General features: G+C 41.8%; 1 protein-coding gene and 1 pseudogene across 4 annotated transcripts in view; both read left to right on the forward strand.

Annotated features, from left to right (window-relative positions):
* MEGF10 (multiple EGF like domains 10) overlaps window positions 1-21524 on the forward strand; it is a 372223-nt gene that overhangs the window by 73385 nt on the left and 277314 nt on the right. The gene's annotated exons all lie outside the window — the stretch shown is intronic.
* LOC101326792 (large ribosomal subunit protein uL6-like) lies at window positions 16616-17471 on the forward strand (annotated as a pseudogene).

The following is a 21524-nucleotide window of genomic DNA, read 5'->3' on the forward strand; positions in this document are numbered from 1 at the left end:
TGAAGAGGAAAATGAACATGAAAATTCTAACTATAAATGGAATAAATATGTTTGCTGAGAAGGACGTCTTGAAAGGCAGTATTCTGCTAGGGCAGTGCTGTTTTTAAGGGGAATACTATTGGGTTGGCAAAAAGTTCATTCGGGTTTTTCTGTAAAAACTTGAATGAACTTTTTGGACAATCCAATAATAATTTTATAAAGAAGCATCTTGGAATTTTTTAGGAGAACTTGTAAGAACTGTAGAATAATCAAATCATTGAGAAATTGGGCCAGACTTTTCCTAGAATTCTGTAGCCCATTGGATCTGACAAGAGAGGAAAAATTGGCTGTTGAGCTGGGGAAAAGGACTAATGGAGACAAATTACAGGAATGGTAATGGTTTCACCCCGAGGATAGATGGATGGTGTTTTAAAAGACCATCATGTCATACAGATGGTGAACTGCTATTGTCACTCCCATCACATTGGGGAGCACAGCGGAAGAGAATATGGGCAAACCCAAACATTGCATTTTGAGGCAAAGTGTAGGACGAAAGATGGGATAAGCCTTGAAGATAGAGGTAGCATTTCATTTTGACACATTTCATAGTAATACAATAAAGTGTGCCTTTAATGCTTTATTTTTAGGTTCACCAAAAGAGCCCAAAGTCATGAAAATGTCCTGCACCAAGATCTCTCTAGGAGATCTGAGTTAGAGCTTTCTGATGATGCAGTGTGATCAGTGACTGAAGGAGAGCCTGACAAAGATCAATGCTCAGTATATTACTTTACACACAGTAGGTGTTAGGTTAAATGCTGTTGGGTAAAAAACCAAGATTAACTCTTAAATATTCACAAAGGTTCAGTTGTAATTCTGCCTAAAGTCAAGAGGATGAGCTCCATGTAGACAGAACATCTATGATTTTTAAGCAACTTTGCTATTTTCAATACATGTATAAATGTAAAAGTAGAGTTTTGTGATTAAGTTCACAACTCAAAAAAAAAAAAAACAAAAAAAACCTTTGGGTTTCCCTGGTGGCACAGTGGTTAAGAATCTGCCTGCCAATGCAGGGGACACAGGTTCGAGCCCTGGTCCGGGAAGATCCCACATGCCACGGAGCAACAAAGCCCGTGCACCACAACTACTGAGCCTGCGCTCTAGAGCCCGCAAGCCACAACTACTGAGCCTGCATGCCACAACTACTGAAGCCCACGCGCCTAGAGCCCATGCTCTGCAACAAGAGAAGCCACCGCAATGAGAAGCCCGCACACCGCAACGAAGACCCAACGCAGCCAAAAATAAATAAATAAATAAATAAATTTAAAAAAAAAAACAAACTTTGTGGAACTTTTGGTACAGAAAATGTAGAGACTGTAATTATGTAGCCTATTGGGGTCCATTCTCTTTGGGGAATTGATTCCACTGTAATGGATTTTTTAATTATAATAATTTAACAGAGACACTTTGTAAACTAAGATTGGGTTTGTTGGTCCTAGTAGGGCCAAATTTAATTTCAGGATCTCCCCCTCTCTCTTGTGTTCTCCCCACTTATTAAATGTGTGGGCTCAGGTTAAAAAGATAATCAAAGGACCAAGAGGAAGATAATATAAGGTCAACATCTTCTCCCCATTCCCACTTTCAATTGCTTTCCAGTCTACTGAAGTTGTTATTGTCAAGGCCACTCCAGGTGGCTAGATCCATTGGCCAATTTTTCCTCCATGTCTTACTTGACTTCTCAGCAGTATTTGACACAATTGACATTACCTCTTTCATGAACTATTTTCCTCATTTTTCTTTCAGAACACTTTTCCTCCTACCTCAGGGGCTGATCTCCCTCAGTCTCCTTTATTGGATCATTCTCTTCTCCACAGCCTTGAAACATTAGTGGTTCCCACAGCTCAGGCCTTAAATCCCTTGTCTAGCTATAGTCACTCGCATTTCTATGACTCAAAACCATCTATTGACTGATGACTCTGAAATATATATATCCCCAGCCCCATCTTCTTCCTGAACTCTCTTGACTTATATAAGCAACTGACTACCCCACATCTCCACTTGGATCCCAATAGACATATTCACCGTTTTCTCTGTGTTCTAACATAGATAAGTTCAGCTATTTTTACTTGCCTTAAAACTTTCAAGTTTCTAATTAAGCATATAAATGTTCAGAAGTATATATAATTATCATAAATACTGCAGTTTACTACATTCAAAAGAGGTAACTTGTTTAACCTTATACATCGTAGAAATTATAAGCCTAATTTTAAAATGATTAAGTAAATATCAGAAACTAATACCATTCTTAAAAATAGATGCTACCTGTCTTTCACTGTCAGTATCCACATTATAAAGAGTGGTGTGATTTTCAGGTGATTGCTGCATGCTTTCTTATTCATCCATTAGAGTGATTATGTTCCAACCCAAATCCAGCTGAAACCCAATGGAGTTTGCTTATGTAATTGACAATTTATGATTGTACAGCTTTTTACAATTTTTCTCTTATAATGTATCCCTTGAGATACACTGAGAACACTGAGTGAAATAAAGCAGGTATCATTTTCTTTCCTGCCAAAAATTGAGGCTGAAAGAGACTTGGTGGTTTGTCCTAATCACACAATATAAATGTTATTGTTGCCTTTTGAACCGTGGGTCATCTGACTCCCAACTCCCTTCTTCTCCCAATACCTTAAGGTATTTCCCCTTCAAGGTAACATCCACGAAGTTTTTCAGGCAAAACACACAGTAAAGTCATGACTTTATCATGGATCACTTGGATCAATTTTTTAATTTATAATTTTCAGTGATTATCCATACTATTAAGAAAATTGTACTATCCCCTTGCCATTTTTTGAGAGTGAGCAACCTGCAGTAGATAGTCGTCTCTGTTGATGTTTCCTAGTTTTAAAAATTATCTTTAATTATCCAAAAGATAAACAAATAAAATGGAGAAATAGAGAAAGAAGCAAATAACATTAACTTTCAAATGAACATTCCAAATGAAAAGAAGTGATTTTCCGCACACATTTGGGCTTATATTCTGATAAGCAGGAGATCAGTGTTCAGCTTCATGCTGTTTTTCTGAAGCCCCTTTATTTTTCATTAATCTGTCTCCCTTGTGGGCCTGGTGCTCAGTAATCTGCTCATCTCTAGCGTGATGCATACTATAATCCATTGCTTCTCCTTCCATGCATTTTAATGAAGCCATTTTTACCTCCTTTACATAACTGCTGTCCTGATTTCATACTACAACATAACCATTCATTGTCACATCATTGAGAGCAAATCTTTAAAGAAATAACTCAAAAAAATGGGATGGATACAGATTTTTGATTCCTTTTTTTTGTTGTTGTTATTTTAAGAGAGCTTTGTGAACTCAGCAGCATTTTCATCATTTTGTCTTCAGTAGATGCTCAGGGTTGGAAATAGATATCCCCTGAACACCAATCCAAGTGAGAAAAACATTGGCAGTCAGAATCTGTGTGCCAGAGCTGCTGGGTCCCTCTGTCCTCTTCATGCCCCATCACTTGGCTGCATGCTCTGAACTCCTGCCCCCTGCCCTGGGCTGCCCTTTTGGGAGGGCTTCTGTAGCTGTGGAACCATAGAAGACCTGTGTAAGAAGTACTTGCTTGTCATTGCTGTTTGGCTTCCGTCTTCCTGCTAGCTTGTCTTGCTCCTCTGTTTCCTGCCCATTGTTCTGGACTTGGACCTTCTGCTCTGCTCTGCTCACCGGCGTTTATGCATTCCAGGCCTGTATTTGTCTGCCTGGCTTCTGACCCTTGCTCCCTGTGTGAGGTCTGATTCATGGCCTTGCTCTGACCCTGGTGTCCTGGCTAATGTCCTCTCCTGGCTGTTCTCAGGGGACCAGGGTGCTCCTTGTTCTGAACTTTACCTTCCATGTCTCGCTTCAGCTTGCCTCTCCCTCCCTTCTCAGTCTTGCCTTGGATTTCTGGGTCATTCATTCATTCAACAACTAACTACTAAATACCCAATGTGTGCTGTTGATACAAAGATAAATAAGACGGGCTCTGCTCGTACAGAATTCACCAACTAGAGGATAAGTCGGCCCCCAAAGAGGCAGTTCCTGATTTTGTGAAGCTTATGTAAATTTGGGGGCCCTTGTTATGAAAAAGAATGCAAAGTTATGAATACACACTTAGGAAGAGGCCTTGGAAAGGGTCTATGTGAGCAAGAGCCCTGAAACTTTATCACGTAGTAAATTTACCTGTGTGGATAGATAATTTTAAAAAAGGAGTTAAGTTCTGGGGTAGAGCTATGCAGGGGACCAAGGAAGGGTGAGTAACCTACACCTGGATGTCAGGGGTGGCTTCCTGGGGAGGTTACTGCCAATGAGTTTTATAGCTGAGTACTATTTAAGTAGATGAAGAAGAGAGGGAAGGAGAAAGAGGCAGACAAGGCCTTGCAGGCAGAGGGTCCAGCATATAAACGTAGACTGTAGTGAGTCCTGGGTGCTCCCAGCAGCTCTGTTTTGCTGGAGGATCAGGTGAAGTTGGAGAAGGCAGTTGGTACTAAAACTCTGAGAATCTGTGCCTCAGTAAGCCTCTTGGATTTTTTCTGTTGCTTAGATTTTCATCTCAAACAAACCACTCTGGCAAGTGTGCATATCAGTTAGGAGATGTGGCAGTAGTTCAAGCAACAGGTGACAGAGTTATGAACTAAGCTATAATAGCAGGAATAGAAAGAAGAGATGGGTCAAGATACATGTTGAAAATTAGATGTAGGGCCAGTGAAGAGTAAAGAGGAAGCTCGGGTGAATGTGAGGATGGCAGGACCATCATATGAAAAGGGGGTAGAGAGGACAATGGTTTAAAGGGATTTGATACGTTTAGTCTTAGGGCAACTCATTGGAGGCGTTCTTTTAGAAAAATCATATCTGAGTCTGAGGCTGGAGGAGTCATGTGGGTAGTAGGTGCAGATTAAAGAAGTATCAGCATATAGGTAGTAATTGAAAGCAAAGGAATGAATGAGCTAACTCAGGTAAGTGTGGAGAGAAAGAAATGGAGGGTGGGATCCCAGGAAGGGCGCTTGGGAAGGTGTCGGAACAAGCCATAGGGAGGTCTGAGGAGGTTGGGAGAGTCCAGTGTCATAACAACCAAAAGAGTAAAACATGTCAACACACCAAATGCTGCCGTCTTGCAATGAGAAGACTGAAAAACGGGCATTGGATTTGTTGACAGGAAGTAATTGGAGATGAGGATGAGAGTAGTGATGAGAACAAGCCAGGTTTCAATAGGCTGAGCACTGGATGAGAGGTGAGGAAGTAGTGCTGAGTGTGGAACCCTGGGTGGATATTTTTGCATGAGAAAATCATCCAATTAGCTCCATTTATTAGCATTAGCTCCAGTCACTAGAATCTAATGGACTTTTTTTTTGAGATGGGAGATACTTGAATATATATTTAAGATGGGAGAGATGCTTAAGCATTTTTATAGCCAGAGAGTTTAAATATTCAGAAGCTGGGATAGAATGTGGGATGGAATAAAGCCTTGTTATCTGTGACCCTGTTTGCTTGTTTCCCTTGGGAACTCCCACTCCTGATTCTATTGCTCCTTCTAAGAGATGAAAATTGTCCCTTTCCAAGGTGGCTAATACAGATCTGGCTGGTTGGTCTTCAGATCTTTTATGTTTTCTGTCAACTCGGAGGTTCAGTGATTGACTTATTGATGGTCCAAAGAAACATTGGTGTATTTGTCAGCCTACAGTGGTCTTGAGTCAGGCCACCTTGGAATGAGAACAGCAGAAAGCATAAAACGGGGTGAAAAGGAATTACCCTGACCCTCCAACATCCCTCTCCTTTGTAATCATCGTCCCCTCACTGACTGGGGAACAACTGCCTGGTAGGGAACAATTTGCTTCAAAGGGAATAGCATTATCTAGGGGTAGAAAAAAAAATCAAGAAATGGTCAGTTTGCTCTTGCTTCTGGAACCTCTGATTTAGGCCATTGTTAAAACCACTGGTATCCATTCTAGAGGCAAAGGAAATCAAAAGCTTCATCCCAGAGGCCATCTCAAAGCCGTGAAACTGAGATCCCATTTGCTAGCAGCTGAGAGCAGAGCAAAGTTGGGCACTGACAATAGATGTGAAAATGCTTTATAAACCAGAACATGCTCTACAAATGCCAGCTATCACAATCCTTTCTGAAAGCTGTTTGCAGAAATATTTGCTTGAAGACCCCATAGTACTCAAAATAAAGCAACAGTAACTCAAAGGCAATTGTATTCCTTTTTAAAGCATATGTTTTACTGCAGCATGAGAAACTAAACCTCATTTTCTGCTTAATGCCCACTTGACAGACTTGGTGGAATCGTAGAGCTGGTCTCCCACCCTCTCTCACGTATTGCCTAAGTGTGTGCTGAAGTGGGCCTGCTAGCGATAACCAAACACAAAATGAAAAGCGCTTTGCCACGGCGCTCCCCCCGACCCCCTGCCTTGACTGCTGTTTAAATGATAAATATCCAGTAAAAACCACAGCACTAGAGCCCAATTAGTATTAGAGTTAAGAAACTTTCACCCATTTCAGGGAGAAAATATGTATATACTACATAGTTATGATCAAGGGAATGATGCTATGGGCAAATAAAAAATAAAAAAAACATTAGGACTCATGGTAGGTGACACATTTATCATTAGTACTCAGAGATACCCTGAAGTTAAAATAGGAGCATCGTCTTGTGTGATCTGATTTTTAGAGAAAAGGGAATCCAAACTCAGTTACTCTTTCCCAAACTCAGTCATCCATATCTTACTTATTGAAACCTGAATATGTATGATGATGATTCTATTTCTCTAATTCAAGGCTTTGCTTCTTGCTAAAACAAATTCTTGGGGCAAGTAGCATTTAAAAGTTCTCATCATTATCCCCTAAATGTGAATGAGTTTCTGTTTTTTTCTCTTAAGTAGGAGGGTGTTGCTTCCTAAGTGGGGGTGAGAGGTGGAGAGGAAAGGCAAGGAGCAGCCCATGCTTCTCTTCACAGTTTGCTTCAGATTAGGGCAGCCTGAGGATTTATGGCAGAGCTAGTGGTAATTTACCCATATTCATGCATCCAGCCATCCATTGGATATCCATCCAATATCCATCCATCTCTGTGGCATTAGAATCCCAGTTTTCATTTTGAGTAGACACATATTCAGCAAAAGAACATGGTTCTAAATTTCTCCCCATCTCACTCCTTACAGCTAGGGGTGGCCAATAAGATATAGGCAGAAGTTACGTAGCAGAACTTCCAAGAACATTTCTTAGAAAAGTGATAGGACCCTAAGAACATTTTTTTTTTGCCTTCCCACCTCCTTTAGTTTTCTTTCTCCTAGGAATGCAGATAGGATGGCCTATAAAGGGCTAGTGCTCTAGCAGTCATCTTGTAAGCATGAGGATAAGGGATAGCACCATCAGAACAGAGAGTTGAAGGGAGCCTGGGTTCCTGGTGACAAAAGGGAGTTCCCACACCAGCCCTGGACTGGTCACCTTTGGATTTCCATTACATGAGAAAGAAAGAAATATTAGTTAAACCTCTTTTTTTCAGGTCTCTGCTACTCACAGTTGAACTTAATTCCTATCTGATGCAGATGAACATAGATTTTGTAGTAAACACACACACACACACACACACACACACACACACACACACAAATAAAGTAAAATTTAAAAACCCTGGGCAGAGTTCTGTGTTTACCTTTGGATTCCACAACCAAAGGTGGATAAAGACAATTTGGTAACCTTTCAGAGAAGACCCTCCTACACACACACACACACACACACACACACACACACACACACGCACACACACAAATGCATTACCTTGTCTAAATACATTTATCAAGCATGTGGTTACCTGTAGTATTCTACTGAGTTTCATGATAGAGCTATTTCTTGTTTTCAAGTAGTTCACAATCTCTGATAGATCACCCAGATGCAGGCATGATAAACTATTTGAAAAGCAATACCTGCAAAGACAAGTTAAAAAGACTAGGTAGATTTGAAGAGATTATAAAAAGTGATATAAAATGTCTATTCAAAAGGATTACTGTGCAAAGAATTTTGACCTGGCAGTTCACATATCATGTAAGAACAAGGCAAGTGGGAATGATACCAATCTAGAAAGGATTTTAAGTGAAATGGGAATTCAGGGGTGGATTTACTGAGAAGCCAGTGAAGCTCACCCTTCGTGGGCCCTCATTTGCATGCAGTTCAGATCACTGTTTCTTTCCAGTTCGACTTCCCTTGTGTTACATTTCCCCTTGTGTTGGATGGTGGAGGAACAAATGAGGCATCTCTGGGATCCAAATAAGAGGAAGTTGAGATAAGGATGCCTTTAGTTTGCATTCAGTGGGACATAGTTATGAGGGTCACAATCACTTCTGTGTGTAGTAAGTTATTCCTAGCCATCGGGAGTAGGAATGGCTTCCAGAAATACTCCTGCTGCCCACAGTGGCATCATGACATGAAGGTGCAGAGCCAGAGGTCACACAGTGATATGAACTTGTACTACTACAGCTTCCAATGCTGGAAGTATGAGAACAGTAGAACAGAACCATGTTTGAAATGCACAGAGCCAGAAACTACTCTGGAAAATTATTTTAATCATCTGATGTATAAAAATTTTTAATTTTTTTAAATTGTGGTTAATTAGACAAAACAGAATTTACCATGTTAACCATTTTTAAGTATCCAGTTCACTGGCATTAAGTACATTCACATTGTGCTGCTATTACCACCACCCATCCACAAAACTCTTTTCATCACGCGAAACTAAAACCTTGTACCCATTAAACAATAACTCCACCTCCCCCCTTCCACCATTCCCAGGAAACCACCATTCTTTCTGTCTCTGAACTTGATTACTCTAGGTACCTCACATAAGTAGAATCATATAATACTTGTCCTCTTGGGACTGGCTTATTTCACTTAACATAATGTCTTCAAGATCGATCATGTTGTGGCAGGTGTCAGAATGTCCTTCCATTTAAGGCTGAATAGTAGTCCGTTTTATGTATATACCACATTTTCTTTGTCCGTTCATCTTTTGATAGACACTTGAGGTCCCTTTACATTTTGGCTATTGTGAATAATGCTGCTATGAATGTGGGTGTACAAATATCTCTTAGAGACCCTGCTTTCACTTTTTTGGGGTATAAGTGATGTGTAAAATTTTAAGTGGAGGATGAGGTTCTCATTGATACCTAGTTAAAATGGACATTCTTGCCTATAGAAATTTTTTTATAATGCATTATATGCAATTATAAACACACCACACAGTCTTTTTCTTTTTTGATGGGGATTGCACAACTTAGAACCTATCAGGATTTCTGTACTTGTTGGCACAAACCAACAGTACGACTACAAAATGGCCACAACGTCTATTGGTGAACTCATGTTTCCTGCATCCCAGCTGTCAAAAAAATATTTTCACCAACCATACTAAAAGTACTGATTTATCTTTCTATTTTCCCTATAAAAAGTGTTATAACATCATCCTTATGAAGAGACAATCAAATACTATTCAACCAATTAATGTAGAAAACAGTTACAATAGAGGTGTGTCAGGTAATTAAGGAATAAAACATATTTTGTTATTTTCCTGGACTTTGTGGTGTTTTCGGGTTTTGTGAGCTTTAAAAAATTTGTAATTTGTTATGCTCATCTCAGTCTAGATAAATATTGACATTCTTACCTAATTTTGTATGTGTAATGTTGTATTCCTTTTCTCAAAAAGGGTGCCCCAGTTGTATATGTTTTGGGCTCCACAAAACCTGGATCTGCTGCTGTGGAGGTCCCACAGACCCCAGTGCCGGGCTCAGGAGGTGTCAGTTTCTTTACCTCCCTCCCACTAGATGTCCTGGCTTTCTTGTGACCTGGTGCCTTGTGTAGGGAATGTCTGAGCGGGGCATTTGGGGCCAGGCTGAACAGAGCATTTGGCACCCATGGGTGCTTGGTCATGAGGTGCTGGGTGCCCACAAAGTGTACTTCTCTTTAGCCAACCACCAGGAGGACCAACAGAGGAGGGCAGGTAAGGGAGGTTCATGTCTAACTGAAGGCTGGGCAGTTGTGGTAATGACTTGGCTCCCACTAGCTTCTGTGAACTCATAGTTATCTTTAAATTCTTGGGCAACTTCCTCAGGAGAGGTTCACAGACTCCTTCAACAGCCCCTTCCTACACGGCCCCTACCCAATATCCCTGATTTCTTTTTAGTCTGGAGGAAATCCCCCCTCTTTCCTTGAGTTTCTATCAGAGGTACTCCCTCATTATGAACATCTTTTCCCTTGTTCTTTAAAAATGGACTTTTGGTCCCCTCGAAAATAGACCCTGGAATCACTAGCAGCCCCAAATCGAATTCTCCTATCCTGGGGTGGCAGGTGGGGCTATTATTCTTCAAGTCCTCCCAGAAGGATAAGAGAAAATGTATGTATTCTATCTCTTTAAAGCAGCAAAGCAAGGGAAGGAATACCACATGGTTAAGTTGCCTTATTAAAAGAACCTCACTATTCATATCCTGGCACATTCGTGATAAAGATTTATAGAATTTCAAAGTTGTAAGTGAGCCTACAGATCCTCTCATCAACCCCTATGATATTTTTTATTAATTTTTATTTATTTATTTATTATTTATGGCTGTGTTGGGTCTTCGTTTCTGTGCGAGGGCTTTCTCTAGTTGTGGCAAGCAGGGGCCACTCTTCATCGTGGCGTGTGGGCCTCTCACTATCGCGGCCTCTCTTGTTGCGGAGCACAGGCTCCAGACGCGCAGGCTCAGTAGTTGTGGCTCACGGGCCCAGTTCCTCCGCGGCATGTGGGATCTTCCCAGACCAGGGCTCGAACCCGTGTCCCCTGCATTAGCAGGCAGATTCTCAACCACTGCGCCACCAGGGAAGCCCAACCCCTATGATTTTACAGATGAAGCATGTACAATCCCTAGAGGGTAAATGATGCAGCCAAGGACGAGGCTTTGTGAGCCACAGAGCCAGCCCCACTCCAGGCCGCTTTGTCTCCAGTCCTGTGTTTTCCCTCTGTCACATTCACGTTAGATACGGTGAGGAAGTTTTAGATAGAGTTGTTGAATGCCATGTTACTACTATTTTATGAAAATGGATTTAAAAGTTTTTGCTGGAGGTTGAAAAGAAAAAAGTTCTCATTTATTTGAGTTGGCTTGACTGTGACCTGCCTGAAGGCTTCAGAAAAGGCTAGGTGAACTTTCAAGATCATTGTAGCTTTAATAGTGTATGGTATTCACTCATCCATCCTCTTTAGCAGGAATTTCTTGATGCATCTTCTATAAACAGAGCACCATCTTGTGCACACAGAATAAAACAGTTATGGGATAAAAAATGGAATGTAAAACATGGTCCAAGCCCTCTGGGAGCTTAATATCCAGTTGAGGAGCAAACACTGTGCCCACCTTCCTCCGATATACAAACGCATTTAATATTAGTACATGGCACTTATCAAAATTATGATACAGAGAATTGAGCACCATGGCATCTGTGTGAGCATAAATGTTTGCTGGACCAAATTCTTCTCCTTAAATTAAGATGAGTGTCAAGATTGTCTTACAGTTATTTAAGAATCATAAGCCATTATTTTGAGTGTTTTCCAAGGTAGGACATGCTTCCTTTCACAACCTTGTTGAGGCTTGGGTGCATAAGTATGCAGGTGTCCTATGTGGTAATGCATCTCCTTGATAGGGTAGGCCCTACAAACAGGGAAGCTAACACAGGAGATGGCTAGGAGGAGGCCAGTGCTCCAGCTTGGGTCAGAGGAAAGAATCAGGTAAATGTCTTGAAATTAGGTACATTCTTTTGTCTAGGATTTTATCCACTATTTGGGGAGGGGAGTGGCATGCAAAATTATGGTATTTTTGTCTGCAATCCTCAAAGCAACAAAGCAAACAGTGTATTTTTTTTTTGAAACATACATTGATTTTCCCCCTCCTTGCCCTTGCCCCCTTTCAAGCCTCTAGGCAGTTCTGGGCTCCCTACTAGAAGATTCTTCTAGGCTGGGGATATATGTGGGGAGAGATAGAGGGAAGTTGATGTGAGAAGAGTTTGGTGAATTCCAGAAGGAGGGTCTCTGCATCTTCTTCCTGAGCAGAGTCCCAAGGAGATGGTAAAAAAGGAGGAATCTGAGGCAAAAAGGGCCCTGTAACTGTAAGAGTCCTGAGGAGTTTGAAAGGCCACAGAGAGGTAGTGTCTGCACAGAGTCCAGGTCTACAGGGTATGGACAGCTCTGTAGGTTTCTGTAGGTTTCCATGGCCGAACCCAGCAGAGAATCACAGAATAGTAACAATGTCCACATTTGTGGCATGAAAGTAAGAGACAGAGTCGGGGATGTCCCAGCTATGCATGCATGGACTGCAACCAAGGACCAGATGCTTCCATTGCCAAAACTTGGCTTGACATTGACCTCTTGGAATTCAGACACAACCCCAGGGTGAGGGTCAGGGTCTCCAACTAACAAGAGAACTTCCTGCTGTCTAGGACGGGCAGGGGGAATCAGGCCTTCTAAATAGAAATTAAGTTTTACTATAGAAGAAAAGTTTATTTCTGGCACCCCTGAACTTACTCACTGAGATTCATACCCACTATACCAATTTGTTTTCCTCTGTAAAATATGTCTTAAACAATTACTCTTGTCTTTGTTTGAACTGTTGAAGTTTCACAGGCAGGATTCAGATAAAAATTCGCACAATATTCCTAAAACTCCTTGACTCCTTGTGGTTTCTAACCAATTTTCTGGTAACTGTGCAGAGCTTAGAAACTTCAGTCTAAAAATTTGACATGAGGGCTTCGCTGGTGGCGCAGTGGTTGAGAGTCCGCCTGCCGATGCAGGGGACATGGGTTCGTGCCCTGGTCCGGGAAGATCCCACATGCCGCGGAGCGGCTGCGCCCGTGAGCCATGGCCGCTGAGCCTGCGTGTCCGGAGCCTGTGCTCCGCAACGGGAGAGGCCACAGCAGTGAGAGGCCCGTGTACTGCAAAAAAAAAAAAAAAAAAAATTTGACATGACATTGGGCAGAAATAAAGCCTTTAGCAAAACCTAGCAGAGGCATCCTTCAAATGACTGGACTCTCTGCTGGGAGCATTTCTGGAAAGGTTGCTATGGGCCTATATATGTTGAGACTCTCCTGGAATTAAAAAAATGTGAAACTGGAACTTATCAATGCAGTGTTAGCTAAATTCTTATGCACTGAAAACAGTACCACCTCAGCAGAAGGCAGAAAATGAAGGAATAGAATATGCCCTAAGCCAAAGCACACCAGCTGCCGATTTGTTGGGGGCAGGGATGGTGAATGGGGAGTGAGTGAGTGATCAGAGGTCAATTCCTATAAAACCACCTAAAATTCTATGGCCAGGAGGCTTCTGGATGGCTGGCTTTAGATGAGAAGCGAGGACAATGAGGCTACGTCTCGAGTGTAGATCAAATGTTTTAGATGGCAACAGCACTTAAGTGATAGAGAGGTGGAAAGAAAGAAGAGATCAGGGATTCTACCCAGATTAAGTTTTGCACAGTGACTAGGGATCTTTTTTTTTTTTTTTTTTTTGGCGGTACACGGGCCTCTTACTGTTGTGGCCTCTTCCCGTTGCGGAGCACAGGCTCCGGACGTGCAGGCTCAGCGGCCATGGCTCACGGGCCCAGCCGCACCGCAGCATGTGGGATCTTCCTGGACCGGGGAGGGAACCCGTGTCCCCTGCATCGGCAGGCGGACTCTCACCCACTGCGCCACCAGGGAAGCCCGGGATCTTCTTTTTTAATTGAAGAGAAATTCACATAACATAAAATTAACCATTTTAAAGTACACAATTCAGTGGCATTTAGTACATTCACAGTGTCATGGGACCGTTACCTATATCAAATTCCAAAATATTTTCATCACCCCAAAAGAAAACCCAGTGTCCATTAAGTGCTCAGTCTCCATTCCCCTCTCAAGCTAATGCCTAACAACCACCAATCTGATTTCTGAATCTGTGGATGTATTTTTCAGGATATTCATATAAATGGAATCATATAATATGTGACCTTTTGTGTCTGGCTTGTTTTATTTAGTACATTTGACTCTTGAGCAGCATGGGTTGAACTGGCCCCGTCCACTTATGCACGTATTTTTTTTCCGTAAGTATGTACTACAGTACTATACAACCTGAAGTTGGTTGAATCCCCATATGTGGAAACGTGGATACAGAGGACTGACTTTAAAGTTATACATGGAGTTTTGACTCCGTGAGGGTCAACTGTGTAATGTTTTTGAGGTTCATCCATGTTGTAGCATTAGAGTAGTTACCATTTGATATGCTACTTCTGATGGACCACAGAAAAAGTAAAATTTAATTGTGTGTCTATCACCACTTTGGAAAAGGAGGCTTAAGGTCCAGTTCATTTCCCCAAATAGACCTCTTCCTCTTCTGGATTCTTTATCCTCATGTGAAATGGACATTGGTTGTTTGCTCACCCAGTCTCTGAGCCCCAAGGAGCAGCTCTTGATTGTGTGTAGGGCACAGTCTTTCCCCCACATAGCCTTTGGAGTTCACGTAATGCTGATCCAATCTCCTCACTTTGGAGTAGCCACTGACCTCAGGCTGTCTAATAAGGACTTTCATCCTATTGGCCACAGTTCACGATGGTCAAGTATTCCAGTTTTGGGGATCCCACTTGGAACTACAGAAATGTGTTTCCTTTCTGTTGGACTTGAAGCTGAGTCAGCCTGCCAGGTGTCTCCATGTAAAGAGGCAAGCCAACACAAAAGAAAGCAGAGGGAAAAGAAGGTGTGAGAGAGCTGAATCCTGGGAACGTTGCTGAGCCACTTTGTCCAGTCATGTTTAATTAGTTACAAGACTTTTTGTCTTTTCTTATAGCAGTTTGAGTTGGACCTGTCACCGCAAGGCATGGGCCTGACCACACTCACCTAGGGCTGGGGCAGTGTGCATCGAGACATTCTATCCCCATGCCCCTTCTATCCCCATCCCCATGTGTTCTTTGAAGTGAGGACTCCAGTACTCTATCTTCTTGGCTTGTGTGGATAGTGCTTTACTCTGTCACAGCAGTACTGGAAAAGTAAAGTACTATTTAGTGTTTTGCTATTTACCCACCTACCTATTTATATCTCTCTCTTTACTCATAAGTATTTTTACTATAAGTTCATATGAAAGAAGAAATATGAACTTTTCCTCTTTGGTTTCACGACATTAGATCCTTGATAGGGATACTCTTTTTCGTTCAATACGTTGAAGGATAAAATTTCATTCAATAGCATAGAAAAAAATGTGGGTCATTTTACCAATAAAAAATCTTGAGGAATGTCATTTTATATCATCAGATCTTTCTGATTCAAGTTGTCATAAGCACTGTAAACAGAAAAAAAAAATAGCTTTCAAAAATTAGAGTGGCTTTTTTCCTCAGTCTTTTTAGATTCTCATGTTTCACAGTAATAAAGATGGAAACTGCATATTCCCTAAAAACATTCTCCTCTCCAACACAACTCAAGGTTTTAAGGTAAGCTCCCAACTAAAATTTGGTAAAAAATAACCAGGAGAGAAGTTTCCTTCCATTTTTCTCTTTTGCTTTAATTGAAAAAAAAGAAGATAAATTATAGAGGAATAGTCCCAAGGGCATATTCATTTCGTCAAGGATCTCTCTTTTCATTGCAGAGATTCACTTCACCTTTAGGCCTTTTGTGAGCGCACCAGAAATGAAACAGCTTCTTCAGAAATTATCTTGGCATGCAGAGGTTAATGAATTGATTTCTTTAAAGATTCAGATTTTTACATTAAAAAAACTCTAAATAATCTGGTTGAATATTGTAATAGGTTGAATTGTGTCCCCCAGAAAGATATGTTAAGTCCTAACCCCTAATATCTCAGAACGTGAGGGTATTTGGAAATAGGGTCATTGCAGATGTAATTAGTTAAGATAAAGTCATGACTGGTGTCCTTATAAGAAGATGGTCTTGGGACTTCCCTGGTGGTGCAGTGGTTAAGAATCCGGCTGCCAATGCAGGGGACATGGGTTCGATCCCTGGTCCAGGAAGATCCCACATGCCACAGGGCAACTAAGTCCGTGCACCACAACTACTGAGCCTGCGCTCTAGAGCCCGCGAGCCACAACTACTGAGCCCATGGGCCACAACTACTGAAACCTCCATGCCTAGAGCCCGTGCTCCGCCACTGCAATGACAAGCCCGCGCATCGCAACGAAGACCCAAGGCAGCCAAAAAATAAATTAAAAAAAGATGGTCTTGTGAAAGCAGTGGCAAGTAGTGAGAACACCATGTGACAATGAAGACATTGGAGTTATGTGGCTGCAAGCCAAGGAACACCAAAGATTGGTAGCAAACCACCAGAAGCTAGGGAGAGGCGAGGAGGGATTCCCCTACAGGTTTCAGGGGGAACGGGGCCCTGCCTGACACCTTAATTTCAGACTTCTGACCTCCAGAACCGTGTACAATAAATTTCGGTTGTTCGAAGCCACCTAGTTTGTGGTACGATGCTATGACAGTGCTAGAAAACTAATACATAATATTTTTATATAATAATAGTACTATTTTACAATGATAGAAAAGAAAGAATACTGTAAATAAAACCCCTACCTCTATCAATTTCAAAAGACCTTGAGCTCTTTGCCACATCTACTGTGAGAATGAAGACCATCCTAAGCAATTGGACTGTTGATATCCCAGAAAATGTCAACATCACTCTGAAGGGATGCACAGTTATTGTGAAGGGTCCCAGAGGAACCCTGGGGAGGAACTTTAATTACATCAATGTAGACCCAGTCTCCTTGGAAAGAAAAAGAGAGGCTCTGGGTTGATAAATGGTGTCTTAGTCAGTTCAGGCTGCTCTAAAAGAATCCCATAAATTGAGTGGCTTATAAACAACAGAAATTTATTTCCCACAGTTCTGGAGGCTGGAAAGTCCAAGATCAAGGTCCTGGCAGATTCAGTTTCTGGTGAGGACCTACTTCTGGTTCATAGATATAAAGTCACTAATTCCCTTCATGAGGACTCCACCTCTCAAAGGCCCCACCTCCAAATACTACCACACTGAGAATTAGGTTTCAACATATGAATTTGAGAGGAACACAAATATTTAGTCTATAGCAGTGTGGAAATAGAAAGGAACTGGCTACATTTCAAACTATCCGTAGTTCATATACAGAACATGATCAAGAGCAAGATACTGGGCTTCCATCACAAGATGAGGTATGTATATTCTCACTTACTCATCAATGTTGTTATTCAGTAAAATGGGTCTCTTACTGAAATAGAATTTGTTGGGTGAAAAATACATTCATAGGATTTGGATGAGGCCAAGGCATTGCTTGTTCAGTATTTCAGGCCCAGAAAGATGAGTTAAATCTTGAAGGAAATGACGACTTCATATCAAATGTAGCTGCTTTGATTCACTCACAACAGTTAAAAGCAAGGATAACAGAAACATTTTGGATGGTACATGTTTCTGAAAAAGGAACAGTTTAGCAGGCTGATAAGATCTAAGAGTTGTCCAGCTATGGAAACCACAGGATGCTGGATGATTCCTAAGACCTATTTGTGAAACTTTAAAGATGCGATAAGAGCCCTCTATTGATTTGGGGCTTTTTTCAGAGAGAGAGAGAGAGAGAGAGAGAGAGAGAGAGAAGAGAGTGCTCGCTAGGTCACTTGGTAGTATTATGATCTACGATCCACGATCCTTAAAAAAAAAATCTAGCGATTTCATGTTATAATGTAGAAGACTATAATTATGACAGAGCTCAAAATTCCCCCAAGGGCATGATGGGAAACAGGTGGTGTCCTGCACAACTGCTGTTTCCTTACGCTGGACCCAGCTCCTTAAACCCAGAGGTTCTCAAACTCTTGTGTGAGAACCCTCTTAGTGATCTCTGCATTTCCTCCCTTCCTTCCCTTTCCTCCTACTTCCTCTTGCTCCGTTAAAAAACAAAAAACAAAAAACAAAAAACAAAAAACTCTATAAAACTACCAAACTAAATTTATGAAAACACTGCTACCCTTTAGGTGGGACACCAGTGATAGAACTGATTTTTTTTTTTTTTTTTTTTGCGTTACGCGGGCCTCTCAGTGTTGCGGCCTCTCCCGTTGCGGAGCACAGGCTCCGGACGCGCAGGCTCAGCGGCCATGGCTCACGGGCCCAGCCGCTCCGCGGCATGTGGGATCTTCCCGGACTGGGGCACGAACCCATGTCCCCTGCATCGGCAGGCAGACTCTCAACCACTGCGCCACCAGGGAAGCCCCTGATTTATTTTTAATGTGATATTTCTGTTATTTTTTTGGCAAACCATAAAATAACCCAAACACGCAAGAATTCAGTTTGCTGGCCACTTGGAAGACATTCCCAACTTCCACCCATCCCTGGGGGGCATCTTGAGAATTGCTGTGATAATTACCTGGTGCAGTGGTTTTAAACTGTGGTTGCACATGAAAATCGCCTGGGAAGCTTTAAAAGCCTTCTCACTCCAGATCAATTAAGTGAGACACTCTAGGAATGGGGCCTAGGCATAAGGAATTTGTAAAAGACCCTCAGGTAATTCTAACATGCAGCCAGGGTTGAGTAAAAGTGGTTTAATGTCATGTCTCTTTACTGTTGGAGTCGGAACTCTGATAAAGAGAGGCAGAGGTGAGCACCCATCTCTGCCACTTACTGCCCTCTGCCTTTTATCTGGTTGGAGTTATATAAAGCCTAAGTGGAACTAAGATTAAGCCTGGTAATTGCCATGGCAATGCCCTAGATTTTCCTATCAAATCCAATCTTATTTTGGATGGGGGACACAGAAGTGACTCTAGTGAAGTTAAAATATTTCTGTCCCTATTTAGAATATTCAGCATTAAATTCAAGAGTTTTCCCATACAATTTCAAACACTAAAACTTTTAAAAAGTTTGATTCTCACCTGAATCAAAAAAATTTATCATTAATTGTAAAGTGTGCTTGATCACAGAGAGTTATCTAGGCAATCAGCATCATATATAGCCTTTAATGCCTCCTGTCTGCTGAATGTGAGTTCTGCATATTGATCACAAATTTGCCAATTTCTCTGCTTATTCTTCCTCACTCCCTTCTTTGATTGAATATAAAATAAGCAGGATTTGAAAATCATAGAGCTAGGAGGGACATGTGGAAACCATTTTATCTAGTCTTCTGACTTTACAATTGGATGGCTAATCCACTAAGAGAGTCAGGCTACTGATTTCGGACGCAGGCAGCAGAAAGTGGCAGCTTGCAGCAAGCAATAGTAGGAAGCAAGATCTTAGCTCCAGGAATGGAAGTCCTAAACACTGGACCACAGGGGCCAGCAGCTAAGGCCTGGGTCCCTAGTTCTTACCTTCTTTGTCAAGAAAGAATTCAGGCAAGGAGGTAGAAGGTAAAGAGAAAAGTAAAAAGTTTATTGGAAAAACAAAGTACACGCGGAAAGACGCACCGGCGAACGGAGAGAGAGAGCTGCGCCTGTGGGAAGTTTAAGTCCTTTATAAGGGGGCAGTCTCCTGGGTCTTTTTCTTCTTTTTGGCCAATCATATTGTTTTGACCCTATGGCTAATTTGCTTCTGGACCCTCCCCTGGGTGCGTACGCACCCCTAAGTTAAGATGGATCCCACCGCAAAGGCCTCTGGGAGGAGACAGCAGGACTTACTATGGTCTGGCATCTCCTGCCATTTTGACCCTGTGAAGGCTTTTGCGCATGCGTAGTGTCTCCCTTGCCCCAAGGATGTGAAGTGTGTGACCTCTTGATCCTTTAATAGGGTTTAGTCCCACCGTGTCCCTGCCATAAAATGCAATGTCCGGTTATTTACCCTATTGCTGCTGCTGATTTTTATATCGAGGTGCAGATCTTGAAATATAGACAGGAGTCCGGTCATAAATATGTAGTCCTGGAGTCCATTTGTCTCTTGCTTCAGGAAATGTAAACAGGGGCTGGTAATGAATGTCCGGCCTGGAGCTCATCTTCTTCTATCCCCAGGAGGTGTGAACAGGAGGCCAGTTGTAAATGTCTAGCCTGGAGCCCATCTATCTCTTGCCTCACTACCAAGGTCTTTTGTTAAATTAATGAATGCTGTAGCCTGGAGGATGGCCACAGCCTTCTAACTGGCTCCCTCATTCCTGCCCACCCCCCACCCCCGCCTTTTCTCCACACTGCAGTCAGAGTAATCATTCTAAATACAAATCCAATCAAGTCACTCGGTGCTTGCTTAACATTCTTCAAGGACTCTGCATTTACCTCAGGTGCAAATTCAAACTCCTCAGCCTCACTTAAAATCATCTGTAAACTGATCTGACCCTGTTTCCCTCTGCAGAGTCATCTCCTAGAGCTCACTCTAAATTGCAGTCAGACCAGGGTTCTCAGTGATCTAAATGCGCTTCTCCAAACGTGCCCTATATGCCACGACACATTTGCACATGCTGTTCTTTCCCTCCACGATGCTCTCTCTCCCTCTAGGTAAGGAGACCCTTTCTCTATTCTCCCAAGTGTATGATTCATATCAGGTTGTAGCAAGCAGGGGAGACATCAGAAATTGCAGCACAAGGTGTAGAAAATACGAGAGGACTTACTGAGATGAGGGTAGAAGTTTAGATGGACAGTATTTACATCCTGAAATAAAAGACCTTATTAACTGTTTTTGTATGAAGAGCTTCAAAGTTACATGTAAGACTAAGGTCAAATGGGTTGAGAATGGAACTCTCTGGGGTGGCAGCGGTAGTGATGATATTTCAATGGCCATAATGGGAGAGAGAATGCATTCTTTTATCTATCTATCTATCTATCATCTATCTCTCTATTGTCTATCATTCTCTCTCTAATCTATCCATCTCTAGCTTTAGTTGGAGCTCAGGTACAAAGGTTTAAATTAACCACACTTCTTAGTTTATGCCATATCATTACCATTGGTCCACACAAAGCTTCTGTTTAATGTAGTTTGGTTTTTTGTTTTAACTTTTTAAAACTTTTATGCAGACTCCTTACTCCTGTTTCCTTCTTCCCACATAGGAAACTATTCTGATGTCTTTAATATGGATCCTTTTATTTGTATGCATTCACTGGGGTCCATATATTTAAAATTCACTTTTAGTGGTACTATGTTCTATAGCTCATTCTATATCTTTTTTCACTGTTTTTAATATTATACATGTTGCCATGTGTTTTTCAAGTCTGTGGCATTCTAACTGCTACAGTCACCATATTTGACCTATTTGTCTTCCCTTCCCTCATTCCAGGTAATGAGCACCCAGATAGCCTCCAACAAACAGCATTGAAATGTATATTCTCTTGTAAGTCCCCTTACGGATGTGTGTGAGACTGTCTTTGTGGTAGGTACTCAGGAACAGGTTCTAGAAATGTGCACACATTAGCTGACAAATGGCACTTGAGCTTTGCCAGGTTGTGCCGTGGAGTGTGCACCCATCCACATACCCACCAGTAGGGCGTGATATCCCTCCCTCCCCAACACTTGATGTTACCCAGCTCTCCAGCATCTGCCCACATTACTGGAGCAAAGTGATGCCTCATTTTGTTTTTTGTCTTTTAAATGAACTTTATTTTTTA

This window comes from Tursiops truncatus, chromosome 3 (assembly GCF_011762595.2).
Source record: "Tursiops truncatus isolate mTurTru1 chromosome 3, mTurTru1.mat.Y, whole genome shotgun sequence".
Taxonomy (NCBI): Eukaryota; Metazoa; Chordata; class Mammalia; order Artiodactyla; family Delphinidae; genus Tursiops; species Tursiops truncatus.